Here is a 22,088-nt window from a genome sequence, read left to right on the forward strand (position 1 = left end):
GATGTGAAAAAGAGCTTATTTTTTCTCTTGTAGGTTTATTGTAAGCATAGGCAACATCTGAAAAAGTCCAGGAAAATTGGGAATGTTCTGCAGAATCTCCAGTTTTTTCGTTTATTCTGAGGTGTCGCTAAAATGGAGATTATTAACCTCATGGACTCCAAAAATGTATTCTATTTACTTTTGTCACACTTTGGCATACTGCATAAGGAATAGTAATCTATTGATATTACTTAGTTTTCTTAAGTAATGATAATAACGATTTTTAACATAACAGTGTTCTAGACTTGTGTCTTGAACTGAATTCAACGTGATAATGAAACAATAATAACGTCGGTTTAAAATTTTTGATTTATAATATTTATTATTATTATTTTATGTATTAATATTATAATATTTGCGAAAAAAGATATATTCACAGTAGCAAATAAATGGGTTTCGATCAAGCTTCGTTAGTATTATCTCGTATTTTGTAAATATAATAATATTTTATTCTACTACAATATATTTAACAAAAATCTTGTGATCCATGACGATATCTCATTTTTCTTACAAATCTAGCAAGAAAATCCATTGTACTAAATCGAGTAATCCTAATATAACTCTGTGATGCCGTCATCGTCATCAGATTCCATGTCGCTTGAAGCTTCCCGGACATCATCATCGGCATCTGTAGAATTATGATAATATTGAATTATACTGATTTCCATATTTTATATTGATTTACTAATCTTGGATGCAAAACGAAGATCATGAACATTCTGAGGATCAGATGAACCAGATCATTACCATACATAAATAATATTACTAGAAAGAGGATGTCAGATACTGAATACATTTCAAAGCAGACATGCAGTACAACATCATGTCACAGGAAAAGTCGCGGAATTATGAGCATTTGGAATTTATGCATAAATTTGTTCATTTCATCTTTTATTTTTCAAGAGTTTGCACTCATATAAAGAACAGACTTAGTAAGTTTTCTGCAGGCTAACTCATTCTCGTGGCCACAACTTTTGCTTTCCCGCAGAATTGAATTTTTAGATTTTTTTTTGCGAACAATGCAAAATAATATAAAGGATTATGACAAATTTTTTATACAACTTTTCAAATTGATGCAAATTTTTCTTCATTATTTCGTCCAACCGATATTGGTTTTTTGAAAAATGAAAAACAAAAGACAGAAAAATATGAACATCGATTTTTTTTTAATAAAATTTTCGTGGCCTTAAATTAGGTATGACGGCCACGAATAAGATCTAACGCCCGTAAATGTTACAGAATGGCTTCTTTTTAGAGCGACTAAGCTGGGGAAAAAATTAGCAGAACAAAGAGGAGGGCTCTTTGAAGTTCTAAAGAAAAAATTGTGTTTGTTTCTAAAAACCATAAATTATCAATTTACCTTTAAAAAAATGATATTCGAAAGGCGATTGATTGTTTATCTTGAGATTGCACTTCGATCCAGTTTTAAGATAGACTTGTTCAGATTTTTAATAATTTAGTCAAATTTATTAATTTAGTGAAATATTCAACATGACAGAAGAATGTAATGATAAATTGATATAAATCTACAAAAAATAATTAGAAAAAAACATGAATTATTAACAAAAACATTTACGATGCAGAAAATCCGCCAAGTGCAATCGCACAAATGTCTACAGCAACAGTAAGCAAGGAGATTGAAAATAAATTGTATGTCAAAATATATCCAAAGAATTTCCTTATAAATAATTGCATACCAAATTTTTCAAACCAATTTTGAAACGTCATCCAAGATATTTTAAAATTTGACGAAATGAAGCGTATAGGTGAAATTATTGAAGGAGAATTGCTAGGTATAGAAATTTTCTGGATATATTTTTATTTTATTCCTCAAATTACTTTGTCAAGTTCCATTTCAGAAGTTCAGACTTTTTACATCGCAGATGTTTATTTTTGGATACACATTTAGCACAAAGTATTATTAAAATTATAATGATATTTTTTTGAATATAAATTTGATGCATGCAATGATCATAATAGTTTATAATGAAAATATAAATTGAATTGCGCCCATACCTGATTTGTTTTCATTGCTGCTATCCTTATCTACGGGCTGAACATTGATGCCATCCACCAGTTTTGGTAATTGATCCCCTGTAAACCACACGAATTCATAACGTCTGTCTTTTTCTGATCAGCCGTGCTCATGAGGCGATAAGTCAGTTGGACGTTCCAAGAAGGCATTTCCCCACAAATTCGTGATGAATCGGGTTCGAAGTAATTGCTGTCGAAGTTCGGATTGGCAGGGTGGCAAGTCAGAGGCATCGTCATTTCAAACTTGTTTCCTAAACGACTCATTCGTATTTTTTGCTTTGTAAGTTTCGTTAAATATTATTATTCGTGCATCATTGATTGTTTTAACATTGGGCATGCCGTACATTTGACAAACAAACTCTTCGGTAACAGCAAAAGTATCATGGCTCAAATGCATTTCAGATAGATTACTAAAAGCTTCTTGATATTTTAATGAATTTTCTAGTATTTTCCATGGTCTTGATTTTCCTTTTCGGAAAAATACCGGATTAAAATCGCATCCAGTTAGTGCGTGATAACCTGGTAGAGCACTGGATAAAGGTTCTCCTAGATCTTCATACAATTTAGTAACGTTGATATGCCGCTGAGAATTTCTCACACCAACCTCTAACCAAACTTTTAATGTAGAACAAATGTTCTTCATGTTTCCCAACAATATTATCAAAATATCCGTATCGGAACATCTGATCAAAACGTTGTAGTTCACATCTATTCTACTTAGATGATAAACGATCTTCGTGTCAGCTTCTTCGTGACTTCTGCAAGAGAAGCCGTTATCAATTGTTCGAATTACTTTGTTGTTCAGGGCTTCGAAACGGTAGCAATAATCAAAAGCGATAAGTATAGTTTTGCTGCCAATGAATGGAGCAAACTCATCTCTGGCCCAATCATTTATTAAGAATTTGCAATCTTTTATTGAAGGAGAAAAATAGCGATCGAAGACTATGTGAATCTGATTTGCTCCAGATTTAGAAACCATTTGTACAATCTTTTTAGAAATGTTTCCAAACAGCTTGGGAACGTCTTTCATTAAATTTAGAATAAAAAACCGTCAAAATGACGCCGTTACTGGTAAGTGGTGCCTCCATGGCTTTTGGCCCAACGCTGACGCGCAGCAATGGAGTTGGTAAAGTGCAACACACCTGTTAATCGGCGTGCAGCTTCAGCATTGTATGTTGGCTCTAAAGTCAAGTCTATAGCATTCCTGGAAAAAGATTTGTCTGTCCGCTTGACACCAAAGCGTCCTTTTTTGAAGAGATCATCCAGTCCAGGGTGAGTCTCTTGCATTCCAAGCAAATTGTCGTGGTACTTTACTAACAAGCGTGCATAGTTCGTCTGATTAAATATGAAAAAAAGGTTTGATATTAGAGGTAGCACATATTTGAATGAATCAAAATCTACTGTTCGGATGCTTCGAGACAACAGTAAATAATAACACAGCCACACAAAAAAAAGTGTGCGGATCTGGTAACAAGACACACGTATTCCTATGAATTTTGGGGCGATGAATTCAAATTCGATATCAAAAATCACCCATCACGTCATGATTGAACCATAACCTCAAAAAATTACGAAAAATCATGCACTGAGGCAAATAAATTTCAAAATAATGCCAGTGATGCAAATTTTCACTTCAAAAACATGTCGACAGCTGTGAAGGATCAACCCTTGTCTGATATCAACTTAATTAACATAACTTTACCCAACAGAACCTGACCTCACCTAACCTGAATTAATAGAAATTTATTGAACTACACGTAAAGCTCTGGAAGCATATTTTCCCAGTAGCAAATGTGTGCTAAATCGAATGGGTCAACTCGAGCCTAACCTAGAAATAAATCTAACCTAGCCTAACCTGACCTAACCTCACGAAACACAATTAAACTGATTGTGTTGTCCCGTTGTGTTTGCGATACCGTTTCATTCAGCTTCGGCTTAACCTACATAGAGGTTTAACTTATCCTAACCTAACAAAACCTGACCTAACCTAACCGATTACGCTGGCAACCCTGTTCTTGCGTACTTTCATATTTTGACATTAATAGCAGTAAATGTCTGGTGTTTCGTAACCGCTTGTTGCTAGCATTATTCGCCTGTGTCTGTAACCAGGCCATGTTTGAGTTACAGTTCTACATTTTAATTGATACAAACATTGTCAGGTTAATTGAAATGGGGGCAATTCTACTTGTAGTTCTAAGTTTCTTCAAATGAGTAATGTGCGTCTCAATATTTAACCACCTGTAGTACAACCAAATGAATTTTATTGTGTTACAGCGGGAACACTTAAGTTAAGTTGTGTTGCGTTAAGCAAAATTTCGTTAAGTTCTGTTAAGTTAGATTCATTTGTAGGTTTAGATCGAGTTAACCTATTAAATATAGCACACACTTAAGACTGAGAACCGTACGCTCACTTAGCAACACGTGTGGTTGAATTTGATTCGGCTAGGTTAGGTTAGCTCAGGTTTTGTTAGGTTAGGATAGGTTAAACCTCTATGTAGGTTAAGACGAAGCTGAATAAAACGGTACCGCAAACACAACGGGACAACACAATGAGTTTAATTGTGTTACGTGAAGTTAAGTTAGGTTAGGTTAGGTCAGGTTTTTTAGGTTAGGATAGGTTTTACCTCTTTGGAGGTTAAGCCCAAGCTGATTCAAACGGTAACGCAACCACAACGGGACAACACAATCAGTTTAATTGTTTTCCGTGAGGTTAGGTTAGGTTAGGTTAGTCTAGGTTAGATTTATTTCTAGGTTAGGCTCGAGTTGACCCATTCGATGTAGCACACATTTGCTACTGGGAAAATGTGCTTCCAGAGCTTTACGTGTAGTTCAATAAATTTCTGTTAATTCAGATTAGGTGAGGTCAGGTTCTGTTGGGTAAAGTTATGTTAAATAAGTTGATGTCAGGCAAGGGTTGATCCTTCACAGTTTTCGACATGTTTTTGAAGTAAAAATTTGCATCACTGGCATTATTTTGAAATTTATTTGCCTCAGTACATGATTTTTCGTCATTTTTTGAGGTTATGGCTCAACCATGACGTGATGGGAGATTTTTGATACCGAATTTGAATTCAGCGCCCCAAAATCCATAGGAATACGTGTGTCTTGTTACCAGATCCGCACACTTTTTTTTGTGCGGCTGTGTAATCAATCAGGGTTATATAAGGCATCGTTCAATAAGTCCCCCGAGACTAACCCAGAGATGGTGCGAGTAGTACCAAACTAGCCACGTTTTCCTAGAGTGCGAACCTTCACATGAAACGTGTAAAAATTTCACGTCGATTGGACTACAAACAGCAGAGTTATCGAGGTTAGAGTAAAGTCACTTTGTAATTTGTTTGAAAAATGGAACAAAGCGAGTTTCGCGTGTTGATTAAACATTGTTTTTTAATGGGTAAAAACACCGTAGAAGCCCAGCGGTGGCTTGAAACACGTTACCCGGACTCCTCTCCATCCAAATCAACGATTTGTCGTTGGTATGCTGAGTTTAAACGTGGTCGAACGGACACAAACGATGGCGGAACGTTCGGGTAGGCCATTGGAAGCCGTTACACCGGAAAATGTGAGTGAAGTTTTAAAAATCGTAATGAAAAATCGCAAAGTAAAGGTCCGTGAGATTGTAGAAATGACACAGATATCATCTGGAAGCGTATTTACAATCCTTCATGAAAAATTGAGCATGAAAAAGGTTTTCTTTCAAGTGAGTGCCGCGATTGCTTTCAATGGAACAAAAAAAGCAACGTATAGACGATTCAGAGAGCAGTTTATCGCTATTTACTCGCAATAAAAAGGATTTTCTGCTTCGATACGTGATCATGGATGAAACATGGATACATCATTTCACTCCGGAGTCAAAGCGGTAATCATCTGAGTGGCGCAAGGCTGGAGAAAGCCGCCCAAAGCGTCCAAAAACGCAGCAGTCTGCTGGCAAAGTCATGGCGTCTGTTTTTTGGGATACACATGGCGTCATTTTCATTGACTACCTGGAAAAAGGTATATCGATCAATAGCGATTGTTATATTGACTTGTTGGTACGTTTGAAGCTGGAGATCGCAGCAAAACGACCGCACATGAAGAAGAAAAAAATCCTTTTTCACCAAGACAATGCACCATGCCACAAGTCCATGAAAGCAATGGCAAAAATCAACGAGTTGGGCTTTGATTTGCTTCCCTACCCTCCGTATTCGCCAGATTTAGCCCCTAGCGACTATTGGCTCTTTGCTGATCTCAAAAAAATGCTCCAGGGAAAAAAATTTGGCTCAAATGAGGAGGTCATTGCCGAAACTGAAGCCTATTTTGAAGCAAAGGATAAATCTTTCTATAAACATGGTATAGAAATGTTGGAAAGGCGTTGGAAAGGTTGTACCACTCTAAAAGGAGATTATGTTGATTAATAAAAATGATTTTTGAATAAAATGTTGTTTTTGTTGTTAGTCTCGGGACTTATTGAATGATGTGTTACGTTATGTAGAATTGCGGTGTTTTTCCGTACTTTCCAGCTCGTCTTTCCTCTTCATACGTAATGTATTTTTCAAGCAATTCAGAAAGAGCTGGGCTGAACACCGTAGAATTTGGAAACTTTACATTTTTAAGCTTCGTAACTTCTGAAATTATATCCTAATTGCAAGTGAGCTGGAAGCGTTCGAGAAATTACTCAAAATGTGAAATTCGCAGTCCAGCAGCGACTATGGGATGCAACCGTTTACAACGATTAAAATGTTTACCACCAATAAATCCGCTAGCTAACATCTCACTCTCAACCATAACATGAGAAAGTCCGCAATCGTCAATAAATTTCCCAATATCATGGAAGTCTGCTGGCATAATATGACAAACACCCATGTGAATGAAGAAATTGTTGAACTTTGGTTCTTCTGTGGCTTGAATTTGCATTGCAACCCTACTAATCGCTAAGTCATAGGAAACTTGCATATATTTTTCTTGAAACTCTTCTGCTACTTTTTTGCACCATTATTTCAAGAATTACATTGATATGAGTTGGAGACATGTTGATTGGTGTATGTAAGGTATGAAACCCTTTGCTTGGGGCTGTTATCCTCGACTATCAGGCTATTATAAACAACCCACATAGGTGTGTTTTTCACTTTGAAAGAATGGGAGAGCATCCAGATTAGGTCAAGATATTTGATTTTCTTCAGCTCCTCAGGAGCAGCACGTCATCTCTCATCTTCAAGAGGTAATAATACTTGATTCATTCTAGACTTCTTGGCATAGGCTTGTATTTCAGGCATGATGGATTCGAATGTTCTTCGTCTGTTACTTTGGATTTCTCCTCGATAACAACCTTCTGTTTCCGAACTTTCTTTCAACGTCGATGAAGTAAGGGATCCCGCAGCTGAATAATCTAGTTCGATCGATGTAGTTTCTCGTCCCGTCGCTGACCTTTCTGTCAAGTTCGACGGAGTTCCAGGTTCTTTTTCTTTCTTTTTTTGAACTGAACTGACGATAATAGTCGATGGAGTCCCAGATGCCGTAGCTGAATCATCAACTTCCATCGACGTAGGTCGTTGTCCCTTCTCTTTACTTCCGATAAAGTTCAACGTAGTTTCAAGTTCCTCTTTTGAAAGGGCGATGATGGTCGATGAAGTTCCATATCCCGTAGCTGAAATAGCGAAGATAGCCGATGAATTTGCAGGTCCCGTGGCTGAATTATAAACTCCCGTTGGTATAGTTCCGTGTCCCGTCTCTGAACTTTCAATCAAGCCTGGTATACTTCCAGGTTCCTCCACACAACTTGCGATAAACATCGATGAAGTTTCAGACTGCATTGCCGAAGTCTCAACTTCCGCCGATAGAATTTCATGTCCCGTCGAAGAAGTGGGAGGATCACTTACGGTTCATGTTCAATGTTTTGAAATATTATTCCAACCGTGTCATGTAACGTGTCTTTTCCGTCGCAGGTATCTACAAACCTATCAAAATTGTCGAACGCTAATCCCGTATTCAGGTTTGGAGATTGAATGATGTCTTCTGGACAAACCTGCGAACGGCTGGTAGATGAAAATGTCAATTCCGTTTCTATTTCTTCAACCACATTGTAGCTAGAACAGCGCCCGTATCTATTCAAAATATCAATTATTTTCCTACTGCTTGTGAGGCTTTTCAGCGCCACTCCTAACGACAAATGTTTTGCAGTTTTAATTTTTCCCTTAGTTACAGCATGAATGACGTCATAGCATAAAGATTTGACTTTTCTATCGCAGGCAAAACGAGAATGTGTATCAGCTAACAATGTTGTGAAAAAGACACTCACATCTTCTGGGATCGTACACTCTCCAACCATAACGTCTCTCGCAGTTAATTGAGAGTGCAATTTCTTCTTTTCTATTTTCAGGATTCTTTCTCTCAGAATAAGAGATGCCTTTTCTAAAACATGCGTCTCTTCTAACATCGAAAACATTTTCTCATCAAAAACAACGCCGCGAACGGGGGCAATAATTTTTTTCCGGTGCATTACTGTGTTCTAGATTTTATTTTGGAATTCTTTTTGAATTTTCAAATCTACATACTGATGCGAAACTGACGAATAAGACGGCCCAATCTTTTCATTCCACGTTTCTCGTAGGTTAGCATTGTATAAATAGCATAACAAAGATAAAAAAAACACACTGCTTCTTTTTTATGATATTTTCTAATTGACACTGTCTTCTACAGTCTCTCCTTCGCAACGACCTTCATCCTCAATCTTGTTTTCGAAACCCTGATTTGAACCCTTTTTTATAGAATTACCTTCGTCACGACCTTCATCCCCATTTTCGTTTTCAAGAACATTATTTGAATTCTCTTTAACAGAATCACCTTCGCAACAAGCTTCATCGACATTTTTTTTAAAACTAGGATGAGGATTATTTTTTGCAGCATCGACTTCGCAACAACCTTCATCCATAATCTCATCTTGAAAACCATGATTTAATTTCTCTCCTACAGAATAGTCTTCGCAACGACCTCCATACTAAAATTTAACTTCATATCCATTATTCAAATTCTCTTTTACAGCATCACTTTCGAAAGGCCTCTTCTCTTAACTTTATCGTCAGAACCGTAATGGACGTTCTCTTTTAGGACACTAACTTTTCAACAACACTGCTTCTTAACTCCATCATTTAAATCAGGTTTCAGATCCTTTTTCAGAACATTAGATTTCCAACGACATTGATTTGTAACATCTTTTTTTAATTCGGGATTTATATTCTCTTTTACAGCATCAGCTTCGAAACCACCTACATTCTCAAACTTTTGTTCGAAACCGCGATTTCCATTATTTCTTGAAAATGCTCCTCTACATCCATCATCTTGAACTAAGTCTTCAGAATCATTTCAAGGAATCACAGCTCCTATTATCGTCAAAAAAGTATGATGTACTATTTTGTAAAATTAGTGGAGAGATAGGTGAAAAATGAGCAAGACTTAAAACGTTACAAGTATGTGGCACTTTTTTTCTGAAGTGTGCGCACTCCAAAGATCGGTCAAAATAAAACTCTTTCCAAACCGCAACGTCATTAAATAGTACTTTCTGCTATTAAATTTTAAAAAATCTTGAGATTAGAATTTAGCGTTATCTACGCCACTGCTGATAGAATTTATCACCTTCTTTTCAGTTCTATGTTAATATTTCTCTTTTCAATTACCACTTGACCCTAAAAATTACAAATCGGGTATTTATTTCGTTGAAACATGCACTAAGTTTTGATGTACGAGGTCAAATGTTACATTTTTCAAAAAACACCTGTTTTGACTGAAAAAAACGTGGAAATAGTATCAGAATTGAAGTATACCGATTTTTTATGATGATATTCGAAAAATGAGATTCACAAAAATGTATAAATGTATGGGGAAAATTATTTAAAGGTTCTTATATTAAATTTCATAATTGAACCTTAGAACAGTGTTGTTAATAAAAAAAATTGTATTAAAGAGTAATTTTGATTCCATTCAATAAAGAAGATTCTAGACAATGTCCCAGTGAGCTATTGCTTATATGGATCACCCTCGTTCAGCAAATTAATTGTGGGGCAAGGAGGGGAATTTAAAAACGAGAGTATTTTTCAAATACCAGCGTAAGAAACAAAAGTTTATCACCATAAATAAATGTCTAAATTATCACCATATTTCAATTCAGAATTTGTAGTTTTGTATAAGGAAAAGTTATTTAAACTAGACAGTAAAAATGTTTGAAATAAAAACTGTCCTTGTCCCCATTGGAAAAAAAATGAAAATGAAAAACACCTTCTTCCAATTAAAACAAAACTAAAACCCGAAATATCTTTCCTCCAAAGTAAATTAAATTGAAAGAATTGTACGCTGTAAAGCTTAAAAACTTAGTTATATACTCTAAAACGTTAAAAATGACATTTAAAGTATTATGATATTCATAAATTTACAGTTGAATTATGGTGAAATTTGTTAAAAACTTCAGAAGTATTCGGAGTTTTTAACCATTTTAAATGCTTCATTACACGCATATCTTCAATATTTTTCTTCCGAATGGCCAGAAATAAAAAATAAACCCAATGAATATAAAAAGGTTTGAAATCACTAATGAAATTCAAAACTTCCTCTCAGACTTGGGGCTTGAGGGTCACAATTTATGCAATGTTCATTATGTACATATATTATGTATGATACATGTAATATACCGTAATTACTGTGATCCTGTGTTAATTAGAACCCTGCAACAAGCGTTGAATTCAGAAAAGTTAAGAATTTGTATTCCTATGAATACGCGATTTTTCCTCCGTCTAAAAATCCCCTAACGGGAACAGAAAAAGTGCAAATCCTATTCCTCTCAATCGACTTAGTAAAATTTAACGAAAGCATTCATTTAACCTATTTTTCATTATTAAATCTTTTTATAACTTATAAATTCGAAAAATATTCGAATTTATATTTATTCATATTTTAATAATTAATTTAAACGTCTTAAAAAATGCAACAAAGCAATCTTTTCAAATGTGCGAATTTAAGTAATTTCAACTCTAGAGAGGCAGAGTTGAATTAGTGAGAATTAAAATTTCAGAACTTACATTCCACATGAAGGAATTAAAGCAACTTATTACACATATTTTGTGAACTAATTAGAAGGAATTAAATAAAATCAAAATATGACCACTTCTGAGGAATAAAAAATATCTCTGTGAGGTGCGTTAGCGGTACAATTAGAATGAATTAAATATATTGAAAACACGTTCTCTTTGGGAGAATAGAAAACTGCGTGGCGGACTCTATGGAAATAGAAGTGAATAAGCCTAGGAGGAACCTTATTCTTATTTTGTTATTTTGGACAAATGGAAAAATTGCGCATTCAAAATAATGTAATAATCTTCACTTTTGCGCTGAAATCTGAAAATATTAATTTCTTTCTATTCTACGCTTATTACCGGGAATTGTACATTAGTTTTCAACGCTCAGTTAAATTGAAGAAAAGATACGAAATATTAATTATATAATGAGAATTGTATCATGTATAACTAGGGTATAACCAGAAATATAAGAACTTAAATTAAAGAAGAAAAAATTTCAGGTTATATTTCATCTTACCAGCGCTTTTTGCATTTTCAGGATTTTTAGATTTAACATCACAGTTTTGTATCGATTTATTCGACCACTTTCCAATGGATATTTCGCTAACTATGATCCCAGTGTCAATCGGAATTACGAACGCTTAGTAAGATTGAACAAAAAGCACGAAATATTAGAAAATTATATAATAGAAATTGTAACATGTATAACCAGGATAAACCAAGAAATATAAGAAATTAAATTGAGAAAGGAAACTTTTGAGGTGCCTACCAATGCTTTCTGCTTTTTCAGGATTCTTAGAATTAACATCACAATGGTCTGTCGATTTAGACGACTGTTTAGCGGATATTTCACTGTGATCCCTGTGTTGATTAAAATTGGATATTAATTGCGACCGCTTATTAATGTTATATTAATATATATTATTATGTTATAATTTTATATAATTATATAGTGAGAATTTTATCATGCATAACTACACTGTAAAAAAATATTTCTTGTAATTTTACCACTTTCTGAGAGGGACGTAATATTCACTACTCCCAAAGAAGAGTTTTTACGGGAAAAAATTAAAAACTGCCTTCAGTTTGTAATTTCACTTTTAGGTTATGCGATTATACAGTTGACTTTGTAAAAGTACAAATAATATGTATATTTGTAGGTTGTGGTATTCTTACTGGAAAATTCCCAGAAATGATTGTATTTGTACCATAAACTGAAAATATTCTACTCATATCAGAAATATTAAAAATACTATTAAGAATGTTTAAAATAATACAATAGTATTTAAATTAATTTATATTATTAAATTTCCTGAGCGAAATGTGTAATATTATAAAAATAAAGTTTCATATTATTCTATTACAAAAATAGCATTTCTTCGAGTTTATAAAAATTAAATTGGGTCGAAGTCGGCTTCTGCATGCCCATTAGCGTCAATATCAAGGAGAGTCCAAAATAGAATTTGAGAAACCGACGTAGCATTGACTTGACATAGCAATAGCTTGGACGTGCTGCGCGCGCATGTATTTTCAACTGTTTATTTTTAAGATTCATGAAAATAAGCAGTTGAAAATACATGCGCGCGCATCAAGTCCCAGCTACTGCCATGTCAAGTCTACGTCAAGTCAATGCTACGTCGGTTTCTCAAATTCTATAGTGGACTCTCCTTTAGGGATTTCGTTAATTAGATGATTGGTCGCTGCTTAAAAAACATCATTCGTTTCATGATGTAATTTTTTTCCGATAACCATTTTATTATAAACCCAGAGCTGAATAAAACAGCTCAAAGTGACACAACAAAAAACATTTCGACAAACACACGTGCGCGCATTTATGGCTGTTATGGCGAATGGTTGACGATTCCCGCCGCTTTCGCGATTTTGATTTCCGCATTCAGCCAGGACTCGAGTTTAATTCTTTTATTGCCGAACTTCATAATTTTTCTATTTATAAAATATTCCTTTAGCAATATTTTTGTACATTACACACATATAATTATTCTCTTAACTTTATTAATTTAGATCAAATATATACGTATAAAAAAAATTAAATTCATTTTTAGAATTTTTACCATTTTTAAGAGAACTTTTACCAATTTGCAATACAGTTTTTCCAAAAGCTTGGAATTCTGCAACAACTTTTTGTTTTATTAAAAAAGAAAGTGTACAATTACACGAATTAACGATATTCCAAAAATTCTGTAGTTTTAAAATCGTAAAGAAAATTCACTACGCTAGAAGTAGGACATTTTATTTCTGACTCTCAACGTGATTGATTTGAGAAGTCAAAATGTACTTCTACTATGTTTTTGCTATAGTCCCATGCTAGGAGTGGTAAAATTACAAATTAATTCACAACCCTAACTTTCAAATTGCATTATCCCCATACTCCAAGTGGTAACAGTACAGAAAGCTTCCTGTGTAATTTTACCAATAACAACCGTGATTTTTTTTTAGTTTTTTACAGTGTAGGGTACGCTCAGAAATATGAAAACTGAACTTGAGAAAAAACGTTTGAGGTTATATTTCACCTTAACTGGGATTCCTGCATTTTTATGATTTTTAGAATCAATATTACAATTTCTTGTCGATTCAGACGACTGGCCAGTTATTACTCCACTTAGAACGTACTTTTTCTTTAGTGCGGTTACGTTTTTGTAGCATTTAACATGATAACCGTCACTTTCGTTTCCTGAAGAATGCAAACTGTTTCTTCTTGGAACTGGGAAAAATTAGTTCAATAATAAAACTTAAATAAAAATAATCTGATTTTAATTTAGTGACAAATTTCGAGTTGACAAAAATGTGAATTATGGAATTCGATGACAATAATTTTTTACAATGAAAGTTAGATTTCGCTTGATCAAGAACGCAAAAAAATCTAATATAAGCTTAGCTAGAGCTACTTAATTGTTCGAAAGCCAGAGAGCAAAAAAGCCCCGTTGCTTTGGTGCAACTGATTTTATTCATTTCACCTAATAATCCCCTCCAACATTTATTCCTTCCTCTCCTTCTTTCTTCTTTCTCATTTTCCCTTGTCTATGAATTTTAGTTCTCTCTCTTTCTCGCGTTTTTATCTTATGTAGCTGATAGGCCACGGGTCGAGAACACGTCACCGTTGAAACATATAATTCGTGTATAAAGCGTGTGAATGTGTATATGTGTGTGGGCGCGCGCCAAGAATATAAGTTGTGCGTATATGTGAACTGGGAAATTTGTATAGACTTGTGTTCTCCCCGTGCGCCCTAGTAGCTTCCCTTATGCGAAAGCTCGGCTCACTAAAGCACGTTAGTTTTTGCCGCATATAAATTAGTATACGAAAATGATGCCCAAGTCCTCATTAACCTTTAGGCCTAGCCCAGCCCGAACACCCTGTTCACGCCCGCATTCACCTGTGTAGGCTTAGATCAACTTTGGGTCATCAACTGTCCAAGTTATCATTACTCCTCTAGGTTTAGTTCGAGTTTGAACCCACGGTTCAAGTTATCATTAACCTCTGTTAGGCTCAGATCTACTCTGGACAGTCTTCGTTTTTATAGTTCTTAAACATGTTTAAATCAGAACTAAAGTCAATATAAAAACTCTTTCCAAATTATTTTTCCTTCTAAATGAAAAATTACAGCAGTAATTAAATTACTCTTCATTGCTCTCGGAATCTCAAATCCTTTTCACACAATTTTTCTGGTATTTAATATTCTCATATTTGTTATTTTATCTATCACATACATTTAACTCTACTCTCACATTTCAATGTTGGGTTCAATACTTGACTAATTAATCAAACGTATAGCTAAATACTTGAAGAAAAATACATATAATCTTAAATTTGTGAAATGACACAAAAATGCAATTGATTTCAAATAAATCCGCATACTCTGAACTTATTTTAATGTCATGAACTACAGGTTCGTTTTTTTTTAACTATAAATTACAGTTTTAGTATGCAGTTATCAAGGCGGCTGGAAATAAAATAAATTGATTCTCCGAAATAGAGTGAATGACACATATTAAATTCTGGCATTCAAAAACATAATCTCGTATTTCGTCAAAACACATCCCAAAAAGTTCACTTTCTAAGAAGTCTCCTCGTCTCAATTTGAAGGAAGACATGTGTTTTATTGAATATCAAGTTTTGTACTCACACGATGTCTTAGAACGCAATTAAATTAATCACTCTTTTGATCCTCGAATTATTTAATTTCAAACCGACCTGACGCTTAAATATTTACGCTCTAATTTTTAACAATATTATTAATACGTGAAGTAAAATATAGTTACGTATAAATTTGTTCAGCCTGTAACACAAACTAATATTACCATACTTCAATTTGTACTTTTTGCGGATTTGTAAAGAAACTAAACATTTTAGGAACGTTTCGGCACTAAATAATAATATTTTGTCGCCAGGATCACCACAAAATACACAGGTTATCTTTGAAGACGAAATAATTCAAGAACGAACTAGCTGTTAAATATGATGCATGATGCCGCAAAACATAAGCTCGTCTGTAGTTACGCTACTGATCGTCTTCGGAGCACAAGTTACCACTCTGCTCGTAGTGTCAAGGCCGTAAGCCGACGCACAATGACCAATGTTAAAACCAGGCAGTTTGCGATGTTCTGCCAGGATGTTCTCCCCGAGATTTTGTTCTGCCTCTTCAAATATATGTTTTGAATAATGAGTAGAATGTTATATAAAAAATTGGAGTGTAAGAAAATAACTATAAAATGACATATTATTTTACACTTCTAGATCGTTCTGCCTCTGCTTCCGCACCGACCTATTGTTCTGCCAATTGCACGGAACATTGTCTAATTTTCTTGACATTCAACACAGAAAGATTCAGCCGTTACTCTATGACTTATTTTAATCATTTTTTTACAACTTCGAATGAGTAAATAAACACCTTCTCCCCAGGACTACCCCTGGAGAAGCCTAATTTGGTGATCAGTATATGCTCAACAATCAGGAAAATAGTGGCAGAATCGTTACCTAATAACTCGCCAAAAACGGCCTCGGCTCTTAGACTAGAAGAGCTACTTCCGAAAAGAGCTCTACTTCCGACATTCTAAGAGGCAGGTGGATTTGCCAGGGCGGTCTCTTGGTTAGTTAGAACCAGATCCGATTCGTGACAGGTCGAAGAATGAATGCGATCTCAATTACACTTTTATTTTATCTATGTTCGTGCAGGAGGATTCAACCATTTCAGTAATCAAGTAAGACTACTTTATTTTTCATATATAGCACACAATTTTTTAAAAATGTAAAAAGATTTATTAACATAAATTATACAAATCGAGAGGAATTTGATCTTTTTCAAGCCGTTTTAAATATGGGAGATCAATGATCAACTCTTTGCAGCGTTTGCATAATTAAAGCGTTAGTACTTTGTCAAAAAATTCATAAACAAAAGAAAATAATAATCCAAGAAACTTTTAAGAATTTAAGAAACAAAATTTTTCTTTAACCCATTTCAGCATGGGAAATCAAAAATACTTCCAAAGTCTTTCTTAATGAACAGTCGCTGTTTATTAAATAAAATCACAATTTAAAGAAATAATGAATAAACAGGGTGCAATTTAGATGAGCAAACATTTAAAATTGAATTGAATTTTTATCCCGTTTTAAAAGTGGGAAATTATCCAATCAAATAACTAAGGTTGCAAATCTCAAATTGTGTACACCCTTTAATTTAAAACGGAAAATTAAATAAATAAAAAAAAAAGCTAATGAATACTGGACATTTGGAAAGTAGCAAAAGAAAAATTTCATTTCAGTTTTAGTACTCTACCAGGCGTGGTACCGATGTATATATTCGGGGCCATTTTCCTGAACCGAGAAAATTAAATCCATCGAAAAATCGAAAAGTTATAGATATATTTCTATAACTAAGATTTAGCTCTACAATTTCACTCAAAAGTAATCATCACAATTTTACAAAAGATTAAGATCTACCCCATTTTAAGAACACCCAAACTTTGCGTAATCCGTTAAGGCGAGCGCGACAAGCAAACAATAGTACACGAGCGCAGTGAGGTCGCAAAATGAAAATAGAGAAATAAAAGTTAATGGATTTCATTGTGAAGAAAAAAGAACTCATTAACCTTTTTCAACTGATAATTAAATCGACTAAATTCAAATTTATAACACTAATGTGACAAATGTAAAGTGTCAAACTTTACCTCTATTTAATTGAGAATAAAACTATCTAAAACAATTATTTAACCAAACACGAAGTTTTTGGAATAAATCTCTATTATATTTTAGGAATGAAAAAATAAAATACCATATTATTAATCCGGTAATTATAAATTTCATATCAAAATGTCGAACAAGGAAAATTCTGAGGGAGAAACCCAAAGAAACGAACCAAGAAAGATCAAATTATCGAAATCTACTTTAGAAGACAGTTCTAAATCGAAAGTTCAAAAATTAATAATGAGCATGGTTTGAATCCAGATCGAACCGAAAATTCCGGTGGATCGAATGCCAACCATAGCGAGGATCCGACTGATCTTTCGTTACATTTAAATGGCTCAAATGCCAATGATAGAACCCTGGCGGACTGAAGGAACCGAAAGGAGCCTCTACAAAGTATCCAAAAAGACCCCATTGGGTCCCCATTCGGTTTCTTTTTTAAAAACTCGAAAAAACAGCAAATTCAAGTTTTAAATTGTTGAAATTCGGATTATACGTTAAAAATCCGTATGACATATAACGCCTGTTGACTGCTACACTTCAAACGCATCGCCTGTAAGTAGCAGTCAAAAGTCGTTATACGTATTATAATTTTCTAAACTTTTTACCGTTGTGAAAAAAACGATTGCGATTATTCCGTGACCTTCTATAGGGAATTTCAACGTAGAATCCGAATTTCAACAATTCAAAAGTTGATTTAGCTGTTTTTTCGAGTTTTTTTTTAAAGGAACCGAATGGGGACCCAATGGGGTCTTTGCGGGTACTTTGTAGAGGCTGCATTCGGCTACTTCGGTCCGCCAGGGAAACGGGTTAAATATAGGGGTCAGTGCACAAAATCGGGAATCAGATGCTAATAATGAAGAGGTAGATAGTATATTAGATAAAAAAAGAAAATTGCGAGAAGATGGTCACAAGACTTTTGCTAGTCAAAATGAAATACTTGCTTCCACGCAAAAAAAATGTTGCTAAAAGTCAAACAGGCCAGACAGAATTAGACAATATGGTAGACTCTTTCGCGGTAATGCTCACTAAAAAAATAGATAACCGTGTAGATAACCAAAGAGAAATGTGTCTAGCACAAGCAAAATATTCAGAAGAAAACAGCATTGATATTGAAAGACAAGTCGACGCATTGAAAAAAGCTACCGAAACAACACATGTACATCAAGCTGATTTCGTGGTAATCAACATGTAAAACAGAAAGCGTTTCCAAGAATTGGAAGAACAATAGTTCACATTAGAAAAGCAAGTAGATCGAAATACAGGATCGACAAATATTTAAGCCTACTGGCTAAAAATGTGTCCTAATACGAAATTCTCTGGCATGGACAGTGAGTGGTGGAATATGGTACGTGATCACATGAGTGAGGATCTAATATCATTTAAAGCAAAATTTACAAAAAGATTTTGGAATTGTGATATTGGATCCAAAATCGGGAAAGACCTGCAATATGGATATTATAACCAGACAAAACTTACGAAAACAAAGTATGCTATAAAAATGATCAATAATGCGAGGGATTTAATTCCACCGCCCTCTGAAAGTAAAATAATAAAATTTCTATCAAAGCACTTTGCAGAAGAGGTCAGGGCCGTGTTCATAATTCGCAATTATGATAACATGCGAAGAACCGGGTAGAAATTTAAGTCGGGGGCTGGCCATTCTACGGCTAGAGAGCCCGGCTTTAAGTCAGGAGCTGACCGGGCAGCCCGCCTTAAGTCGGGCTGTGGCCGGGGTTTCTGGTCGGAATCCGACCACCATCGTCACGCTGCTTTGGCCAGCGCCTGGCCTTGGAGCATGGCCGGGAGCTGGCCAGGGAGCCCGACCGTGGCCCGGACAAGATCAATTTGTTGCTTTACTAGATATAAATGATTCGGGTTTCAATTATATGAAGAACATGAGTCACTGAATTAGGGGATCAATTTGATTATTTTTTACAGTAGAATTGAAGCGTGTCAATATATGAAATTCCACATGTCCAGCACACAAACAACATTAACTATTTTCACTTAGTCGTTGAGAGACAAAAAAGGTATTTAAAAATAAATATTAAATGATTGTGAGTATTTTGACTTTAAATATGAATAGTCCTGATTAGAGTAAATACATATATTACATTTTTAAACAGTATATTACAATTAAAATTTCTAACGCTACAGTGTATCGAACCTACATATCTATACTTAAATCGAACGCCTAGCAGTCGGGAGTGCTAAACACTGCGCTAAACCGACAAGTTGAAACTCGTTGAAAAAGCCATCCTCATAAGCTACAGTTTTTTCCGGCTGTAGACTATTTTACAACTTCTTACAATTACAGAAAATGTAATTTTTTATGAACATTTAAAATTCTTAACGACGGAACTCAGAAATTTAATCGTGAATTTTGAAAATTTCATAATAATAAAATTTTCACCTTTCGTGTAAGGTTTGGTTTTAGGTATATGCGAATTTTAATATGGAAGATTGGAATGGAAGTTATGTATTTTTAATAGTACGTAAACTAAATAAAGAATGTATTATTAGGGTCGACTTATTCAAAAGATTAAGAAGCAAAATTGATTTTGATTACAATACAATGGTCCCCTTATCAGAAGTAAAAATATATCAAATAAAGATAATTCTAAAAGAATGTGGTGCAGAAGAGACGCTAGTAGACACATGGGAAAGAAATCGGTTAAGATGGGTCGGGCATGTTAAAAGAATGCCAAATGAACGACTAACGAAACAAGTGTATCAAGGTAAAAGTAAATGGCAGCGTGCCCAGAGGTACACCGCGGAAAGAATGGTTAGAATGTGTGAATGAGACCCTAGTTAGAAGAGACATAAGAAGTCACAGAAACACGAGAGCCTGCATGAAAAAATGCATAGACATAAAAGAAGCTAGAGAAGTATGCCAGGACAGGAAAGTATGGCGGAAAATAGTTAATAAAAGAGTGTAGTAGAGTGAATGACGCCTGAAACAAAGGCCTTGGCCACTAATGGACCCAAGTGGGAAACCTTACATAACGATTTTGTGAGGATCTTTACTTGGGGTGATTGCTAGAGAGATTGATCAGCAACCTGGGTCAGAGCAGTGTTGCGGAACGAACGTGTTATTTACATAAATAACATAAGAATTCTGGATCAATCTTAAAATTCTCTATCCCTTCCCCACATTACTCCTTTCCCCACCGAGTGAGTCACGCCTACCCCTAAAGGGAAATGGACCTAGAAAAAGAAGATGCATTTAAAAAGGTCAAGGGCTTTTTTTGTGAATTTATAATCCTCACCTACCCCGATTTAAGTAAACCTTTTTCTTTACAAACGAATGCCAGTGATGTAGCATTAGGAGCAGTACACTACCAAACAAATGAAAAGGGGGAACACTTACCAATATCTTTTGCCAGCAGGATACAACTTTAGCAACTTTGCCTTTGAATCTTTCATTTCACTTTAAGTAACACCAAATTAAAAATCAGTTTTATTTAAAGTACTAATGCTAATTTAATTCCTCAAAGTGTCCAGGGACTACGTAACTTTGTAATTAATTGTTATTTTTGGAATTTTACTCTGAAATAATTTCATTTGAAATCTCTCAATTTGGTAACTCTTTAATTCTGAACGCCTTGAACTTAATGTTTCCAATTATTTTTATTATTATTATTAGTTCCTGTGGATTGTGAAGACCTGGCTCTTGTTCTTTTGTTCGTTTCTGTAAATAGTTCTAAGCTTACTATAGCTGGGCTTCACGCCCCTATAGTCTAGTTCTTACAAGGCTCTGAAATGGAATCTAACCGGAAGCCAGTGCTTTCGCAAACTGAAATGCTCGTAATGTAATTGGGAAGAGAGAGAAGGTTCAATCCTTACTCTTTCTGAATGACTTGGACGTCCTATGCATCTACGAATCATGGCTGTCTCGAGGTAAAAACTTTGAAATTAAGTACTACTTGACCTATGCATATGATAGGGTGGTTGGTGAGGGGGGGGGGGAGTCGCTGACTCTGGTCCGAGATGATTTCTGTGTTGACAGCATGGACTTGTCTGGGCAATGCACTTTTTTTAATAGCAGCTCGATACCACTCAACAACTTCGTTCCCACCTATATTTCGGGTCCTGGTCGGCTTGCCAACAACCTGGATCTTGCTTTCTCCACAGCTCCTTTTGGATCGATCTCCACTGTCTGAGTTGGCGCTATCAGTCACAACTCGGATCAAGTTTCGGTCTTTGGATGGCTGGAAGCCTTTCCATCCCTCTGCCTCTCCTGCTCTGACAGATTTAACATCAATATGTTGGACTGGAGTCTGTTCAACGAGAAGATGGAGGATCTTACTCTGGGCTTTAGAGTTGAGCTGGGGGAAGGGGCCATTCCCGTGAATATTTATGATAAATTCATAAACTCTGTCTCTGACTCCCTGAAGGCATGTGGGGCCTACAGACTGGACTCTCTTAGCGGTCGAAGGTCCAGACAGCCTCACTGGTGAAATGCCGAATGCGAGAAGGTCCAATCTAAAAGGAGACAGGCAAGATAGAGGTTTTTACCTAACCAGACAGATGAGGAAATGGAGGCCTACATGAGGGTGGATAGTGAGGTCAAAGTACAGCTCAGAAGAATTAAGCTCCATTCCTTTAGTGCCTTTTTTGAGACCTTAGACCCGGTACTGGATTACCCTGTCATCAGAGACCTACAGGAGGAGCTGGTCCACACTGACAACCCTCCACAGTCGAGGCCTCCTTTCTCGGACCCCGACGAGCCGGACTGCATGAACCAGCCTTTTTCCTGGGAAAGAAAACTT

This window comes from Belonocnema kinseyi, chromosome 5, assembly GCF_010883055.1.
Source record: "Belonocnema kinseyi isolate 2016_QV_RU_SX_M_011 chromosome 5, B_treatae_v1, whole genome shotgun sequence".
Taxonomy (NCBI): domain Eukaryota; kingdom Metazoa; phylum Arthropoda; class Insecta; order Hymenoptera; family Cynipidae; genus Belonocnema; species Belonocnema kinseyi.